General features: G+C 40.6%; 4 non-coding genes across 4 annotated transcripts; 3 read left to right on the plus strand and 1 right to left on the minus strand.

The window, feature by feature from the left end:
- Positions 1-505: 505 nt before the first annotated feature.
- On the minus strand, positions 506-578 carry trnaa-cgc (transfer RNA alanine (anticodon CGC)). Its single transcript has one exon. It is a non-coding gene; the product is annotated as a tRNA-Ala (tRNA).
- Positions 579-11,934: 11,356 nt separating this feature from the next.
- Positions 11,935-12,007, plus strand: trnaa-cgc (transfer RNA alanine (anticodon CGC)). The gene has a single exon. It is a non-coding gene; the product is annotated as a tRNA-Ala (tRNA).
- Positions 12,008-13,068: 1,061 nt separating this feature from the next.
- On the plus strand, positions 13,069-13,150 carry trnas-gcu (transfer RNA serine (anticodon GCU)). The gene has a single exon. It is a non-coding gene; the product is annotated as a tRNA-Ser (tRNA).
- A 1,779-nt stretch (positions 13,151-14,929) lies between these two features.
- Positions 14,930-15,011, plus strand: trnas-gcu (transfer RNA serine (anticodon GCU)). Its single transcript has one exon. It is a non-coding gene; the product is annotated as a tRNA-Ser (tRNA).
- Positions 15,012-19,473: the final 4,462 nt, after the last annotated feature.

The following is a 19,473-nucleotide window of genomic DNA, read 5'->3' on the forward strand; positions in this document are numbered from 1 at the left end:
CCACAGTCATAAAACAATACATCAGAGCAGTTCTCACCACTGTCCTGTAAAGCTTGCCTTTCACACCTGCTGCTATCCTGGTGTCACAAATCACCCCTTTATTTGGTCTCCACCCACATCTTCCCTTCAAAGTACTCCTTCCCTTGTTAGCACATTACCATTTCCACCCTTAATGACTTTAAACTGCTGTCCATCCTTTCCAGCTTCATCTCTCTGCCATACCAATTGGTACAAGTCCCTTTCTCCATGCTTAGTGTCAAGGCTCACCTTGAACTCACTATAAGGCTTTTCCTTTGCCATTGGTCTAGCACCCCTAGCATTCTTATTTACACGACAACATTACTTTTTCTTTTCCTTCCTTTTCCTTTGAATGCTTCCCTGAAGTGATGACACAAAGCCTTGAAAAATGAGTATAATGAGTAAAGTCGTAGACATAATGTGACAAAACCAATGGTTTGGCTACAGAGCACGCGGGTGGGCTGCTCAGGGATGTGCAAAGGGTCCCTGGAGAATGCGGGTATCGATCCCGCTACCTCTCGCATGCGAAGCGAGCGCTCTCCCATTTGAGCTAATTCCCCTTTGTCGGTTGGGGATTGTAGCTTCATCTTGTCATATGGACCTTTAACTCCGGCGGATCTAAAAAGGACACCTCGCCTGCATGGGTTTCTGGGCATGCCAACGACAACAAGACCCCGTGGTAGAATCACTGCGCATACGAGACATTAAGGACCAACTCTAGTCTGGGCACTACACATTATGGTGGGAGACTGTCACCGTTTGTGGAAGCACCTTTCAGCTGCTTCTGGAGAAAAAGAGATGTCAGACTGGACTGGGGGCGTTGCTGCGTGACTCTTTGCTGCCATTGGCCAGTATTGTGAAGGTAAGAGGGGAGACAATCACCTCAGATGGACAAACACTGATGAGGTTTAAAGCCAGCGTTAACCTGACAGTACCTGAAAGGTACTCAGAGGAGACGTGCAAATAAACATTTGCCAAAGGAAGCCACATGCGTTCGTTTGGAGCACTGACTATTCTGGAAACAAAGTATCTTTTGGCCATTGTATTAGCAGACAATTCTCTTTAACATGACCTGTGCAACAAGACCACATGGTGAACTATAGGGAGTACTGAGCCAAAGAAGAGCTGAGGGATTGCATCATGCCTACTTTGGCAGCCAATCTCACAACATGCATTAAGATAAGTAGAAAGAGGACTCGACGAGGACGGGCTTCGAACCCACGCGTGCAGAGCACAATGGATTAGCAGTCCATCGCCTTAACCTCTCGGCCACCTCCATATTTTACACCCTTTTCCCAGTATATCTTATATTCCTCCTCTGCACATTTCCAAACCACCGCAGCCTTACCGGCCTAACTTTGTTCCATTTTCACACCTCGGCTCATGTGATTAGGTAGAGGATCATCAGGGGGTCCTTTGTCCCTCTTTGGAGCGAGGTTTAGGTTTAAATCTAGGTTTAAATCTGGGACTATACACCATTTGACCCTTAGAACTGAATAAGCTTCTCAGATGAGATGTGAAACGTCTTCAAGCAACTTGAAGAAGTCCAGACGCTTTTCTTTCCAAGCGCCTTAGCATACAGCCTATAGATGGCAGCAGAGCTTTTCTCCTCTACACTGGAGTCAGTTTATGGCTGTGGACCAATAAAGAAAAGGTTTCAGCAATACAGAGTATGAGTGGGTCCATGAAGTTCAGTGGTGTGTGCAGAGGCTCACTACAATGATTTGTTTACACAGACTGTCATAGTTTGTCATGTGGAGTTTAAGCAGGTTAAACAACAACAAACATATGAACACTACTTACGTCATCATCATCTTCATGACAAAGTGAAAAACAAACCTTTTAAACTTGAAACTTCAGTGTTTACAAGTCACATGGTTTTACATAGATTTCTCTAAATGTAAAATTCTAAACTCGGCTGCAAACACAGCTCTTAGTTTGTCATAAAAAACATTTATTATAAAAAATACTGCAGTTTTTATTAGTTCATGAACTCACCGTAAGCTGTACCTGCTGCTGCTCTGGTGACTGTCCCACACACACTAAAACTAAAACAAAACTACATGCTGACATTATTTCTTGAGGTAAATAGAGAAATATGTCCACAAAACTGCACTGTAAAAACTGTGACTAGAGGTTACTTAAAAAAGTTATGGCAACAAAGTGACACTTGAAATAATTAAGTAGATTTTAATTTCAAAAGATTTATGTAAAATGTAGAGAAAATGTTAATTAAATTCAAATAGAAAACAAAAGTAGATATTAATAGAATTAAACTGTAAATATGTGTTGGATTTAGGGACAAAATCTCAAACTGAAGGTTGAAATTGCCCAACTTTAACAAAAAAAATAATTGATATGAAATAAGTCTCTGAGAAAAATTACTTTGAATTTACTAACTATCTGGCAAAGGTTTAGTAAAAACTTCCTAAAATAGCCATTACAAAGAAATAATTTTTTTTTGTTTTTTCAGTAAAACTCAAATTGGATTCAATAATTTTCCAAATAAACCTTAAAAATAATGACTGAATAATAAGAGAAAATCAAATGAATTTAACTTATTTTCTGAGTAAAATGAATCAATTTCACAAAGAAAACATCAAAACAGTAATTTGTTTTATTGTGGAAAATAAAACACGGTAATTTATAATATAACATTTTTCTGCTTGTATACACTGAATTCTTATCAACAATCTCCTGATCTCCTAAATACATTCCCCTGCTGTAAATTTGTTTTAGTGTCATAAACAGTTTATCACACAGCTTTGTGTACAGAGCAACAGCAACATAAAGGAACTGCATGAATGTAAACCAATTTTGTAAAAAAGAAATGAATCTTTAGATTAGACTGTAATATCAATATGAACCTGAAATTTGAATATCCTTTACTGTTTCCTTTATCTCTGTTACTTTATGATTGACTAACAAAAACTTTTAAAAAAATGGAATCACTCAATATAACTGTAGAACAAAGGTTTTTCACTCATGTACATGGAATATCAATAATGTAAAGCAACCTTTTATCCCAATTTGGATGTTTAACCTGAGAAAATCTAAGACACATGTAAGAGGAAGTAACATTTCTACAGCTACAGGACTGCACTTCTGTTAAATTTTAAAGTTGTTTTAAACTAATGTTTTATAGTAACATACACTATAAACAAAGAAAAGCTTCACTAGTGATTCCTCCAATTTGTTGCCTTTCAAGCAGAATATTCCTAAGAAACTTGTAGGTAATAAAAAACAAACATTAAAATGAAGAGCACAAATACAGCCTGACACATTGCAGGTCATTTGGGTAAGATATGAATAAGTTGAAATTAACTTGAAAACTGAAAAGATAGCTGCATCTAACAAAGACAAACCAAAGGTTTTCAGTGAGCTTACTTCCCTTTCATTCTTTCAGAGTCCTCGTTTAAGCCAATAACTTGTTCTTGAGGCTGTTCACTTTTGGTGAGAGCTTAGCACAATCCAGTTCAAGGAAAAGTTTCTGGAATACTTCCTAGGTGTATTTTAGCTCTTTGGGATAGGCAAGATCGACTGCATATGTCAATCCAACCAGCATTGCGCATGCTCTTGGAAAATTACCCAGAGCAGGCATAACTCTCACACCCTCCAGCACAATGCCAATGTCATCCTCCTCAGATCCAACAGCCTTGATTTTGTAGATTTTCATCCTCTGTTCAGAAAGATCTTGTGACACAGCATCCTCATCAGCATCCTGAAACAACAAACACATGGGTTTTCTGACTGTAGTTGCACACATGAAATATTTCCTGGACACATCCTGTAGCTGAATGACAAATAAAACATGATAATGCCTCAAATTATTTGAAACTTGACAAACACATACACAAACACATATGAATAACAAAAACAGAATAATGTTTCTACTTCAACACTTACACTGTACTCTTTGATCAGTTGATCAATGGACTCCCCAAGGTACACCATCAAGCACTGAATAACCAGATTTCTGGTTATGTTATTGCTAGGATTGCTTGGTGACTGAAAATGAGCAAGAATTCCAAAAATTACCATCAGATAAGTGACCATTTATTAAGACAAAACTGTGAGAATTGGCAGTATTAAAAAAAACCCTGTTAAATATCAAATTATCATCACATGGAACATTATGTGCGATAATTAGCTGATGTTAATGCACATGCCTGGGTGCTGACAGTCAACACAAAGGTATTGTCAACATTATATAGGTAAAGACAATTCCAAGTTGTATGCTTCAACAAGTTGTATGCTTGTAAGCTTCAAGTTGAGGGATCTTCCATTGCCTGAAAGGAAAGCAACATTATCATTAATAGCAGTCTCCAAAATAAAAAATTTACACAAACACACGCAGATTGTTAAAGACATGTTTAAATTAATGCTAAAATTTTAAAGGTGAGGTTCCTATATAACACAAGGAAATTCTTTATTAGATTAAAAAGGGGATAGGCCCTGGTTTCTGTAGCAATTTGGTGACAGATCACAACATGAAATAAACAGTAATAGGTAAAGTAATAAAATCTCTGACTAAAGATGTTTAAGATAATTCTTCCCCCTTTTTTCAAAATTGCAAATGTGAGCACTTGATATGCAGTCATTCCAATAGATTAACACATTTCAAAACATATAAGGATGTTTACTGTTATTTTCTGGTTACAAATTTTCTGGTGAGATATTTACTCTTAACAGTAAATATAAACTCACTGACACTGACTTAACGCCTCTAAACGAACACAAAACGTTAGAGCACTTTTGCAAATATGCGATGTCTTGATAAACCGAGCAGGTATTTGAAGTTTACACACCACCATTCTCGCATGAAAATATGTTAAAAGTTTATTTTGTGACCCAGAAAGATTAGTAAGAGTAATTTTAAAACTTAGTAGCGGCCGCCATTATTGGAAACTGGAGTTTGGCTGGGCTGCGCTATGAATTCTGGGATATGGTAGGCCACGAAGGACACACCCGACCCATCCTTCAAATTCGGGGAAAAGGAGGACGCATTTGTCGGCTCAAAATAAATTTCTCCTCAAAATGCAACACTTGCACCTGCAAACTTTTTTTTTACATGCGCTCAGAATAGTGGCACAAAAATAACGCCATAAAGTCACGGGGCTCCGACAGCATGATGCGAAAAAACAGTTATGTCGCTGGACTGAGCCACTTTAGCTTCATTAACCACAACTGAAAACCACTGCATCGAGACAAAAGCTTCGAAAAACTGACTGTGGCTGACAAAATCCGGCACAAATGATTTAAACTAAATCACTCACAACTGAGCGCAAAACCTTTTCATGAACTTTTAAACGTGGATGAAAGACGTTAAAACTCATCGGAATATATCGTTGATATTTTTTAATACGGTAAAACATGTGGTTAGTTAAAGCTGTTCAGTAACACAGTCGTGAAGGCTTGGAAAGTGACCTTGTGCTAGCAGACAACTAACTGCCATTTGTGTAAAAATACGATACTATCATTACAGTGATGATTATTAATCTAATTTTGACGTATCATACTGTTTAAAACCTTTACTCAAAACCGATATACGTTATTGTTTAAACCGTGTCTTATATTCGAACAAATTAAGAAGTCTTACCTCTGACAAAATGGAGATGTCCACTCATGAAGCACGTGTGTCCTGCACGTGGCACAAAGGATTATGGGCGGAAGTGTACAATGATTAAAATGAAAATGCTTTCATCAGTTAAATCTATTAGATTTCTTAAATTTTTTTGGTACTCAAACATTTTTTTTAAAATCTACTCAACAAACCATTGCTGAATTTACCCCAAACAAAACTGTGTAAATTTAAATAACTGAACATCTCAAAATTGTTGAATTTTGCTTAGATTTGATTAAAACTACTCATACACGTTTTTACTGAGTAATAATTACTATTACTCTCCTATTAGATTCTAATTAACCCCAATCACAGTTTTTACAGTGTGTGGAATGATCTCCCTTTATAGATTACACAGGCCTCTTCCCTACCTGTTTTTAAGTCACTCCTGAATACCCATCTCTTTACTCTGGCCTGTGACACCACGTGAGATGTTGTTGGTTTTTTTGGGTTTTTTTTTAGTTGTTTTTAGTTGATTTTATTTATAGGGCTGTTTTAATTTTTATGTATTATGTTTTTTTATTTATTTATGTTTGCTGTTTTTTGTTATTCTATTGTTTTTAACTTGTGTTCTGTACAGTTTGGTTCTTTATAAATAAAATTGGTTTGAATTGGATATGTCGGTACTTACTTTCACAGTTGTGTTGTTGTTCAGCGAAATTTGGATCAAATATCCTGAAACCTTCCTGATGAGGAGACTCAATGGTGCAGCACAACATGGACAAATCTCTGAATTCTTCTAACTTCCAGTTTTGTTTCTGGTTTCTCTGAACTGAATTTAACTGCAAATATTTACTCATTTTACCATCCACAGAATAAAATAGTTCCATGGTCCTGGGTCATTTTGACCCCGCGGTTTAGGTTTCCTGTTTTTTCTGTCATATTTTGCATTATGTTGAGGCTTACTCCAGGTTTCCTAGGTCATTCTGTTCTGTATTAATTATTAGATTTCCCCCCTGTGTTGTTGCCCTGTGTCTCCCTCTGTGTGACTGTGTATATAGTGATGTGAGTTATTGTGCTTTGCTCCCACTCCTTGTGTTCCGTGTTTTCCTCTTTCCATTGTGTGCTCCTTCGTGTTCTCTCTCTCTGCCTCTCTTGGCTGTCTCTGTACTTCCTGTGTTACGTTTAATGTCCGCGTCTTGGTGTCAGCGTTTTCCGTTCATGTCCTCCCCACTTGGTCATGTGTAATTGTCCTCAGCTGTGTTCTCCGAGTGCTTAGCCGAAACATGACAAATAGACTCTTTTCTGAAAGGCTTTGATGACAGAATGGGATGCAATACAAGGCCCAAAAAAAAGCCTGTTTCCGACAAGCTTTAAAGTCAATATTTTGGAAAGTAAAAATCCCTGAAATATTTCTGTTGGGGAGTTTGTTCATTCAGTGCTCCAGATGGGTTGATTGCATTAAAAATTGTAATCGCATTAATCGTGATGTCAGCATTAATGTGTTAGAGTTGACTGCCCTACCAAACACACGAAAACTGACTTACGATACAGACTTTTTGCACAGATGTGTTTTCTAAATTCTATCGGGGGGGGCTTCTTCCAAATAGTGCACATTTCATTCATAATATTATTAATTAATTATTTTTTCCTGGGTTATGTGAACTCCCAGGGAAAAAAAACCCTATACAAGGTGTAGGTCTATGAGTTTATGTTGTGGGATTGGGTGTTGATACTGGAGTGCAAAATTACTGATGAGAGATGGACAAGAAAAGGTCAAAGCCATGGTCCTTGAAAAAAAACAGAAAAGAAGAGGAGAAATAAGCAAGAGGGCGGTAGAGGGAGTGTTCACCCAGGGCACCAAACAGGCTAGGACCGCCCCTGTATATAAAATATACAATAAAATATGTATGTACACATATTTTACTCTATGTACATACATGTACAAATATGGCATTCTTCCCTAAATGAATCTGAACTTATACTAAGCATAACAGGAGAAACTGAAACCAGACAGCTCATGTTGCCAGCAGCCATACAAAAACTTAACAAAAAAAAAATTGGTTGTATTTCAGGTTTGAAAAGATAACTGACAAAAATAAGTAAATGGCCTGCATTTGTATAGCGCTTTATTCAGTCCCTAAGGACCCCAAAGCGCTTTACACTACATTCAGTCATCCACCCATTCACACACACATTCACACACTGGCAATGGCAAGCTACATTGTAGCCACAGCCACCCTGGGGCGCACTGACAGAGGCGAGGCTGCCGGACACTGGCGCCACCGGGCCCTCTGACCACCACCAGTAGGCAAACATGGGGTTAGTATCTTGCCCAAGGATATTTGGCATGCAGCCAGGAGGCAGCCTGGGATCGAACCACCGACCTTCTGATTAGTGGCTGACCTGCTCTGCCACCTGTACCAAATAAGCAGTAACATAACAACAAAAACCACCAGGGGGCAGCAGAGTCACAGATTTAAGAAAAAAATAAGCGCTCAGTGGGCTGTAAAGATGAGAACATCGAGGTGGGTTTGAGTCAACGTGCTTCTCAAAATAACATCTCTGAATATATCATTGATCTTTATTTTTCTTGTAATGCCACTAAAACTATAACAAGAGCGTTTTTAGTCCATTACAGGGAAACAACTTACATTATTATGGTTCTTAATTCTTTAGTTGTTTTATCAATATGACACATGTTATTTATTCAATATTGGAAAAAAATTCACCTTACATACTGTGCAAGAAAACATAAAACGGGATTTACTCTCATATAAATCCTGTTTTTTTCTCTGTATGTCATGTAATATGGGTATTTATTGAAGTCAATATTTTGTCACTTTATGATTTAGACATTATACTAAGACAATGCTAATCTTTGAGTCCTAGAAAAAACAAACTACATGAAAGTGATTGGTTTGGTTTCAGAGCTGGACACTGCCTGCATGTGTCTTGTATTGTGGCTCTGCTGCAGGCTCTGAAAGGGAATCTAAATATATATATTTAATGAGATCATCTGCATTAATAACTGTGTCCACAGCCGGATTCACTAACATTCTGCACCCATCTTTTCATGTTACAAAGCTCCGGTTGGGATTTACAGTTTTTCTCAGTCGCTTTGGTGCGTTTCTCAGATCAGAATTGAAATTCTCATAACTATTAGTTCAACCTCCACAACACTCAGTCATTTGTGCACATCATAGTAGCAATTTCTCCTCTCTCTGAACAAACTGCAAATGATTTTGGACATGAATCAGTTGCTTCCATACATTTCCCTGCTGCTTTCTGACATTTCCATTTGCTTATGTCATGTCAGTCAAAAGTAATCATACCTATGGATGCTGAATAGTCGTTCCCAATAAAACTAATAGTCATACATCCATTGCTTGAGTCATCACACACAAAATTGTTGAACTAGTTATCACATGCCAAATATTGGCCATCTTTCAAGCAAATCCTATACCTTTCTGTATCATTTTTCCTGGAAATGTCTCCGAAATTGAACAATTGATCTCAGGTGAATCACAGCTGTCACTCATGAGGCGGCGTGTGAAAGTTTAGTTGTAACCAATGACAAACAACTTGTTCACTGTCAATTATGGATGAATCCTGTGAATCCCCAATTGGCAAGCATATATAAACTGCGCAGGAGCTAGTGTGTACCATTTCTACACTTCTGTGACACAAAATGGAAGGTCAGCACCGTGGAAGAGGGGTGAGGATGTGGGGAGGAAGGGGAAGGGGAAGAGGGAGAAGAGGCAGATATAGGCGGATTCCTAATGAAATAAGGGCTACAATTGTGGACCATGTTGTCAATCACGGCCTCACCATGGAGGAGGCTGGTCGAAGGGTGCAACCCAATATTGGAAGAACTACTGTCAGTTCAATCATCCAAACATTCCGTAGGGAAAACAGGTATGCAAACAGTAATACACTGTACTGTACTGTGCCATCTCAGACACATCACATGTTACTGTACTGTATTTGCAATTTCACAAAGAGTTCACTCTGCACCACATAGGATTGTAAGACAACCTCGCGGAGGCGGAAGAGGGCCCCTTTTTACCCCACAGCAAGAAGAAGCCATTTGTGCAATGGTCATTGCAAACAATGCAATAAAGCTGAGAGAAATACAAAGCGCTGTCATAGAGAATCACACGGTATTTGGCAATATTGAATCTGTTTCAATTTCAACAATTGACAGAGTACTCAAGAAAAATGAAATCCACATGAAGCAATTGTATAAGGTGCCATTTGAACGAAACAGTGACAGGGTGAAGGAGATCCGTCACCAGTATGTGCAGGTAAAGCTGGTCTTCTATGTTCTGCACTGCAAACTGTTTTACAGTACTTCGTAGTTTCATGCAGTACACTTGCAATTCCACAGCACATACTCTACAATGTGTTTTACCAAATGCATGCATTACTGTTTGTTACTGTACACAGGCATATTGTGACATTGCATTTCTGTCTCTCTCTAAAGCGTGTACTGGAGCTGGAAGCCAGGGAAACACTGCACACATTCATATATGTTGATGAGGCAGGTTTCAATCTGGCCAAAGGCAGAAGGCGTGGAAGAAATCGCATTGGACAGAGGGCAACCACTGAAGTCCCTGGTCAGCGCGGAGGGAATATTACCATGTGTGCAGCCATCTCAGACAACGGCGTCCTCACCCATATCCCCCTTCTTGGTCCATACAATACCCAACATCTCCTGACATTTTTAGACACTCTTTACAGGGACCTAGTCCCTGAGAATGAGAGAGGTGGAGGCCAACTCAGCAAGTATGTTGTTGTCTGGGATAATGTCAGTTTTCACCACTCCCATCAGGTCAGAGAGTGGTTTGCAGCACATGACAGACTTCTGGTTGAATATCTCCCTCCATATTCCCCATTCCTTAATCCAATAGAGGAGTTTTTCTCTGCCTGGAGGTGGAAAGTTTATGACCGGCATCCACATGAGCAAATGGCCCTGCTAGCAGCCATGGATGCAGCATGTGACGACATCACAGCAGGGTCCTGCAGAGGATGGATTTGCCACTCCAGGAGATACTTTCCTCGCTGCATTGCGAGGGATAACATCTGTTGTGATGTAGATGAAAATATGTGGCCAGACAGACAGGAACGTCTGGATGTGCCAGAATGATTTACTGTACTGTTACATATGCTGTTTATTGTTCACATTAGTGCACAGCTCTACCAAATGGGTGATTTTATGTTTACATGTATTCTACAGTGAACAAGTGACTGTAGCATATTTTTCTTTTGCACAATTCTGTAGGATTACAAACACTTCTACACAATGGAAATGTGAAACGTACGTATTCAGTGTCTCAGTTACTCCCAAGACTCCCATAACATCTACAGTGACTTTACTGCACATTTCAGATGGCTGTACAGGTAGGCCATAGTGCTGTCGTCAGCATTTTTAGGTGTCACCAATTGTCTGAAATTATAAACTGTCATAGTGGAAACATGACAATGCCATTTGACTATCTTGTTCATAAAGATGGTGTCAAGACTTTTCATTTTGATGGCACTGACAGTTTCATTGACATGGATACTTGCTTTTGAGGTATGGATAATCAATTCTGTGCATGTGACGTGCTTTTGCAGGCTATCCACTAGGTTTTGCAGTTTGCACTAATTGTTTTGGGAAATGAACTAACTGCTGTGCAAATGTTAATGGTGTTCTGAGGAACGCACCAAAGCGACTGAGAAAAACTGTATCTTAATGCATGTTGTGAGATTGGCTGCCAAAGTAGGCATGATGCAATGCCTCAGCTCTTCTTTGGCTAAGTACTCCCCATAGTTCACCATGTGGTCTTGTTGCACAGGTCACGTTAAAGAGAATGGTCTGCTAATACAATGGCCAAAAGATACTTTGTTTCCAGAATAGTCAGTGCTCCAAACGAACGCATGTGGCTTCCTTTGGCAAATGTTTATTTGCACGTCTCCTCTGAGTACCTTTCAGGTACTGTCAGGTTAACGCTGGCTTTAAACCTCATCAGTGTTTGTCCATCTGAGGTGATTGTCTCCCCTCTTACCATCACAATACTGGCCAATGGCAGCAAAGAATCACGCAGCAACGCCCCCAGTCCAGTCTGACATCTCTTTTTCTCCAGAAGCAGCTGAAAGGTGCTTCCACAAACGGTGACAGTCTCCCACCATAATGTGTAGTGCCCAGACTAGAGTTGGTCCTTAATGTCTCGTATGCGCAGTGATTCTACCATGGGGTCTTGTTGTCGTTGGCATGCCCAGAAACCCATGCAGGCGAGGCGTCCTTTATTAGATCCGCCGGAGTTAAAGGTCCATATGACAAGATGAAGCTACAATCCTGAACAGACGAAGGGGAATTAGCTCAAATGGGAGAGCGCTCGCTTCGCATGCGAGAGGTAGCGGGATCGATACCCGCATTCTCCAGGGACCCTTTGCACATCCCCGAGCAGCATGCTCTGTAGCCAAACCATTGGTTTTGTCACATTATGTGTACGACTTTACTCATTATACTCATTTTTCAAGGCTTTGTGTCATCACTTCAGGGAAGCATTCAAAGGAAAAGGAAGGAAAAGAAAAAGTAATGTTGTCTTGTAAATAAGAATGCTAGGGGTGCTAGACCAATGGCAAAGGAAAAGCCTTATAGTGAGTTCAAGGTGAGCCTTGACACTAAGCATGGAGAAAGGGACTTGTACCAATTGGTATGGCAGAGAGATGAAGCTGGAAAGGATGGACAGCAGTTTAAAGTCATTAAGGGTGGAAATGGTAATGTGCTAACAAGGGAAGGAGTACTTTGAAGGGAAGATGTGGGTGGAGACCAAATAAAGGGGTGATTTGTGACACCAGGATAGCAGCAGGTGTGAAAGGCAAGCTTTACAGGACGGTGGTGAGAACTGCTCTGATGTATTGTTTTATGACTGTGGCACGGAGGAAAAGACGAGAGGCCGAGATGGAGTTGTCAGAGTTGAAGATGGTAAGTTTTTTTATGTTGGGAGTGTCCAGGATGGAAAAAGATTAGAACTGACTATGTCAGAGGGGCAGCTGAGGTTGAGCGGTTTGGAGACAAAGTTAGACCGGTAAGGCTGCGGTGGTTTGGAAATGGGCAGAGGAGGAATATAAGATATACTGGGAAAAGGGTGTAAAATATGGAGCTGCTAGGCAGAAGGAAAAGAAAAATACGGAAGAGAAAGTTCATGGATCTAGTTGAGGAGGACATGAAGAGGGTTGCTGTGACAGAGGAGAATGCTAGGGGCAGGGTGAGATGGAGGCAGATGATCCCCTCTGGCAACCCCCAAGAAGAACAGACTCAAAGAAGAAGCCAGCATCACTCCAGGCTTCTACCAAAGTGTTACGCAGCTCCTCGTCGGGGATCTGGAGTAGATTTCCCTGCGTCGATACACTAGCGCTCAGCTCGCATTTTGTCCATCCAGACTACATGGTCACAGAATAAATTCCCAATTCTGCTGGCAAAAAAACCACGGCAAGGAGATGAGGTGGCCGAGTGGTTAAGGCGATGGACTGCTAATCCATTGTGCTCTGCACACGTGGGTTCGAATCCCATCCTCGTCGAGACCTCTTTCTACTTATCTTAATGCATGTTGTGAGATTGGCTGCCAAAGTAGGCATGATGCAATGCCTCAGCTCTTCTTTGGCTCAGTACTCCCCATAGTTCACCATGTGGTCTTGTTGCACAGGTCACGTTAAAGAGAATGGTCTGCTAATACAATGGCCAAAAGATACTTTGTTTCCAGAATAGTCAGTGCTCCAAACGAACGCATGTGGCTTCCTTTGGCAAATGTTTATTTGCACGTCTCCTCTGAGTACCTTTCAGGTACTGTCAGGTTAACGCTGGCTTTAAACCTCATCAGTGTTTGTCCATCTGAGGTGATTGTCTCCCCTCTTACCATCACAATACTGGCCAATGGCAGCAAAGAATCACGCAGCAACGCCCCCAGTCCAGTCTGACATCTCTTTTTCTCCAGAAGCAGCTGAAAGGTGCTTCCACAAACGGTGACAGTCTCCCACCATAATGTGTAGTGCCCAGACTAGAGTTGGTCCTTAATGTCTCGTATGCGCAGTGATTCTACCATGGGGTCTTGTTGTCGTTGGCATGCCCAGAAACCAATGAAGGCGAGGCGTCCTTTTTAGATCCGCCGGAGTTAAAGGTCCATATGACAAGATGAAGCTACAATCCTCAACCGACAAAGGGGAATTAGCTGAAATGGGAGAGTGCTCGCTTCGCATGCGAGAGGTAGCGGGATCGATACCCGCATTCTCCAGGGACCCTTTGCACATCCCTGAGCAGCCCACCCGCGTGCTCTGTAGCCACTCCATTGGTTTTGTCACATTATGTCTACGACTTTACTCATTATACTCATTTTTCAAGGCTTTGTGTCATCACTTCAGGGAAGCATTCAAAGGAAAAGGAAGGAAAAGAAAAAGTAATGTTGTCGTGTAAATAAGAATGCTAGGGGTGCTAGACCAATGGCAAAGGAAAAGCCTTATAGTGAGTTCAAGGTGAGCCTTGACACTAAGCATGGAGAAAGGGACTTGTACCAATTGGTATGGCAGAGAGATGAAGCTGGAAAGGATGGACAGCAGTTTAAAGTCATTAAGGGTAGAAATGGTAATGTGCTAACAAGGGAAGGAGTACTTTGAAGGGAAGATGTGGGTGGAGACCAAATAAAGGGGTGATTTGTGACACCAGGATAGCAGCAGGTGTGAAAGGCAAGCTTTACAGGACGGTGGTGAGAACTGCTCTGATGTATTGTTTTATGACTGTGGCACGGAGGAAAAGACGAGAGGCCGAGATGGAGTTGTCAGAGTTGAAGATGGTAAGTTTTTTTATGTTGGGAGTGTCCAGGATGGAAAAAGATTAGAACTGACTATGTCAGAGGGACAGCTGGGGTTGAGCGGTTTGGAGACAAAGTTAGACCGGTAAGGCTGCGGTGGTTTGGAAATGGGCAGAGGAGGAATATAAGATATACTGGGAAAAGGGTGTAAAATATGGAGCTGCTAGGCAGGAGGAAAAGAAAAATACGGAAGAGAAAGTTCATGGATCTAGTTGAGGAGGACATGAAGAGGGCTGCTGTGACAGAGGAGAATGCTAGGGGCAGGGTGAGATGGAGGCAGATGATCCCCTCTGGCAACCCCCAAGAAGAACAGCCTCAAAGAAGAAGCCAGCATCACTCCAGGCTTCTACCAAAGTGTTACGCAGCCCCTCGTCGGGGATCTGGAGTAGATTTCCCTGCGTCGATACACTAGCGCTCAGCTCGCATTTTGTCCATCCAGACTACATGGTCACAGAATAAATTCCCAATTCTGCTGGCAAAAAAACCACGGCAAGGAGATGAGGTGGCCGAGTGGTTAAGGCGATGGACTGCTAATCCATTGTGCTCTGCACACGTGGGTTCGAATCCCATCTTCGTTGACACCTGTTTCTACTTATGTTAAATGGCCAAAAGATACTTTGTTTCCACAATAGTCAGTGCTCATAACGAATGCATGTTGTTTCCTGTGGCAAATGTTTATTTGCAAGGCTGTTCTTTGAAAGATGTGAGCAACAGGTTAATGCTGGCTTTAAACCTCATCAATGTGTTAGATTGGGAGGTGTCTTTCTGCAGCTCCCATTGTTTGTGCACTGTCTTTGCAAATGTCGTGGCCCTTTTTAGAATTCCCCATTTCCATTCCACAGAGAGAAACCGCTCACGCACCTTCCGGCTTCTGACTTCTCCACAGTCAGGACAAATGACTGGAGGACAGGACTGTAGATTCCATGTCTCGTCTTCGACATCAACATTATGTGCAGTGACTCCCATGTAATTAAAATTACTAACCAAAGTCCAGTGATCCCCAGTAAGTGCCACAAAGTCCACTCTCTCTAATGCATCTGATGCTTGTTAGTTGCATTACATTGCTTGTTTTTCAGTGTCATAATGCTGTTGAATTTTACTTGAAATAGTTTTTTGGTATGGCAATTGGAAAGCTTGATCATCTCACGCTAACTGTAGAACATTTTCTAACCTCCTATTTTCTTTCACCCATATTGGTTCACAGTCCAGAGCAATCTATTTTGCGGGTGAATTTCTAAGGTTTTCCAATGACTTACTAATTTTGGTCCTGTAACCAGTCATTTCATTAAGTTTGGCCTGCCTAAACCTTTTGTTGGTACTCGAACTGCTAGTGCTAACAGCTCCTACAGTTTCTGTGCTGGCTGCAATATGCTTTGCATTTAGATGGTACAGTGAGTTTGAAGTGCTTTGCTGGTATACAAACTCCTTTTTGCACACTGTGCAAAAAACCACGCTTTTATCAAGGCTTCCGTCAGGCAGTCTTTTGAAATTAAATTTCCTTCTGATCAGTCCTAGCAACGCACTTTCTTCCGATTCTTCCATTTTTGTAGCTGTGTGCATCAGTGTAATTGGTACACCAGAAAATCATGCATTGACAGAAGTTTCCCCCTGCTTGGAATGCAAAGTGCGATTAAATGCGTAAAATAATTTAACGCATTAGTTTTTTCAAATTAAGTAATCGCAATTAACACGTTAAATTCCGTGCCCTAGTTTTGTGCCCTTTAAAAAATGTCATGTTTCTGTAATTGTGAAGTTCAGAGGGCTCAAAAATGCTGTCAACTTAAAAAAAACACCAAATTTCAACTTAGTCCTACCTGAAGGCCTGCAAGTCTACATAGTAAAACAGATCATTTTAGCACAAGTTAATTAAATATGCTAAAACTATTGCAGAAAAAGAGCTAGGTGGTCAGGTGAGATGGAGGGATGGAGAGGTCATCTACTTTTACTCAGCTTGGAAACCAATCAGATTTGTTTGATCGTGAATGATTAGCTGACTAGTTGTCAGTGTTGTACATGAGTAAAAAGATCTCTTTATTCAGCAGAGCTGAGTGCAGCGCTGCCAGTATTGTCTCCATGTCTCATTTTTCAACAAGCTGAAAGTCAGTGATGCTGCTCGGTTTGCAGTCCTGAATATCACGGCACAAGCAGGATTCACTGCACTGTTAATGTTAGCTATGTTATATTGCTGCCTCTGTTCGGTGGTGTCGAGCCAAACGGACTTTAACGTGTGTTTGAACGAGCTGACGGTTCACTCGTTAAGCTGAAAGAAAGATGCTTTAATCACAGGAGTCACACATGTGTCCACTGTACCATCTGGGAACTCTTCTTGTTTAGCACTCGTAATAACACAAACACTAAATCATCCTTCTCTTGTGCTGTTTTGTAGCAGTGTGTACACCTGAGACTGTCACCTGTCTGTCTGTCCTGCACTCTCTCTATTTCTTTCTCTCTGATTGTGTAATAAAAGTATGAACATGTATTTATAAGTTACACTTGTGTTTGAATCCTGCAGCTTATCACACATTTGATTTCCATGTGTGACAACTGCAAGTGTCCAGAGTGAGGACAGACTGAGGGACCCACTGCTGCACATCATCTGTGAGGCTTTGCACCCCTGATGATCCACCAGGACAAACTCAGCAGTGTGTGAGGAAGAGGAGGAAGAGCCAGCAGCAGCTGACAGATGGAGAGAATAGACAGACTGTTCCCTGTTTGTGAAGGACTGCTAGAAAAGTTTAAAATAACTAATTGTCTATCCTGAATCAGTCTTATTAGGTAATGTTCAAATAATGTTCTCATTCCAGTGTTTTCAGTGTGGGAGAAAGTACTCAGGGCCTTCAAGTTACACACTATGAAAGGCAGCAACAAGTTTAATATTCAGAAACCTAAATTATGTATCAGCAGCAGAATGGAGCTAAAAATAAATGTTTGTTTCAGTTCTATGAAGCTTTGAGTATTTTGGATTAGTAGCACTGCTGTGTTTGTTGCATCATATTGCTGTAATTGTTTATATGCTTTATATATTCTGAGGTAAGTTGATCTATAGTGTTACATCATATTCTATAAGGATGTTATGTGTTTGTATACTTTCTGCCCAGTTTGACCCATTTAACAGAAGTCAGCCTGTTTAAGGCTCTGATATCTATTCTGTATGACTTAAAGCAGTTATGATATGGTCTGATTTAATCACCCAATAAAGGAATATTTAATATATCGGTCTACTCTTCATTCTATCAGAAACAGTTTTCACAGCTCGTACATTTGCTTTTTACACATATATGTAAGCATTGAGACAAATTTAGTAATGCCAACATACTGAAGGAACAACATTTGTCTCTTATATATAATACATCTATATATACACTGTCAAAGATACTTGAGTGTCTTTGAGTGAAGATTTAAGGTGATAGGACATATAAATAGCTGCAACTTGAATCTGTAGTGAAGCTCAGTATTTGACACATGAATTTCACTCACATGTGCTGTACCAGTGTACCTGCACATGTGATGTGACAATAGAAGTGATTTGATTTGGGAGTTCAAACTCACTGCTGTAATAACTAATAATGATTAATATAATAACTATAATATTGGCCATATCATATTTACACTGACTTTAGTCTCATGAACAACATTAACTATTTGTTATTTACTAGCTAATCTTATATGACTGTTCAGTACAGATATGAAGCCCAACAATCATGTTTTACAGTCCTGTGGTCTCAGCCTCAGATACTCATTAAATCACACAAAGCTCGTGTAGAAACAAACAAACGAACAAAATATGTTCTCCTTCATTTCTGTCAACCACACGTTTCCAGCTATCATGGTTGCTAGGCAACCCGGGCAGAGCGACGGAGGCTGTCCCATTTCACAAGCCTCGCACTTCCGGCCTTAGCAGTCTTTGAGTACGCGGCCCTTGAGGACCGTTGAGGCTGCGTACTTTTAGGCTGCAGACCCTGAATTGGGATACAGCCACAGTGTTTATGTGGTAGTATTCCACTTGCCACAAATGTCAGTGTAATGGGGAAACAGCGCCCCCCCCCCCTTCTCGGTGTGGCTGGTTAGGTGAGGCTGGCCGCTGGCTGCAGTAGTCGCTGCCAGTCTGCCGTAGCCATACGAGAGGTGAGCTGTATTGTTCCGCACACGATATAGCTAAGTAGTACAGACACATAAAACATGTTTGATTAGCTGATGGGCACCGAGTGTAATAAGTGCTTAGTGGACACATGTTCAACACCAGTTTTATGTACTTTCCATTTGTTTATTATTGTGTAAAACTGTATGCTAAAGCGGAATGCTAATGGGATGTTCTGCCGTAGTGTGCTGTGCGGAGTGGTGTGTGGCGAGCCTGTGCACTGATACAACACCGTTGTTTCCATTCAGGCAATAAAGTGGCAACGATCGATAAGAGACTCCTTGTCTTCTTAAAACACAACACAACTCAGAGTCAAGGAGTCTGTTTGGGCCAAACTGTTGCAGCGGGATGAAGCAGAAACCGGTTACACGTGCAGACCCTGAATTGGGACACAGCCTTAGTGTCTGAGCTCGGATCATACCAATATTAGGGGGGATTTACGCACAGTCGTAAATTCCCACAGTGTGCACTATGTGCTTCGAATATTGTGTGTAGTTTTTGTTTTATACAGTTGTCAGCCAGGCATCTAACTATGAAAAAATTACACTCCAAAAGACCCCGGGCTTCTGAAAAAACAACCCGGGCTTAAGCCAGAAGCTATTGTTTGAGCTTCTGTGGAGCTAATCAATGTTGTTATTGAGAATTCATCCATTTAATTAATGTCAGAGAAACTCAGAGGTACGAGTCCTGATTTTATTTTAGATATATTAAAAATAATGGTAGCACTTTATATATTAATGCCACACTATTAAGCATAAATTAAAATGTGCTTAATTCATCATTTATATATCATTACTCCTCTTTGGTCTGTCATTTATAAATACAGATATATTATTATAACTATAATTATGGTTATTATTAGCAGTAATGTGAAAGCTGTACAATATCTGTATTAACTAATA

This window comes from Perissodus microlepis, chromosome 3 (genome assembly GCF_051167445.1).
Source record: "Perissodus microlepis isolate ML-2025 ecotype Zambia chromosome 3, ASM5116744v1, whole genome shotgun sequence".
In the NCBI taxonomy this organism is placed as follows: Eukaryota; Metazoa; Chordata; class Actinopteri; order Cichliformes; family Cichlidae; genus Perissodus; species Perissodus microlepis.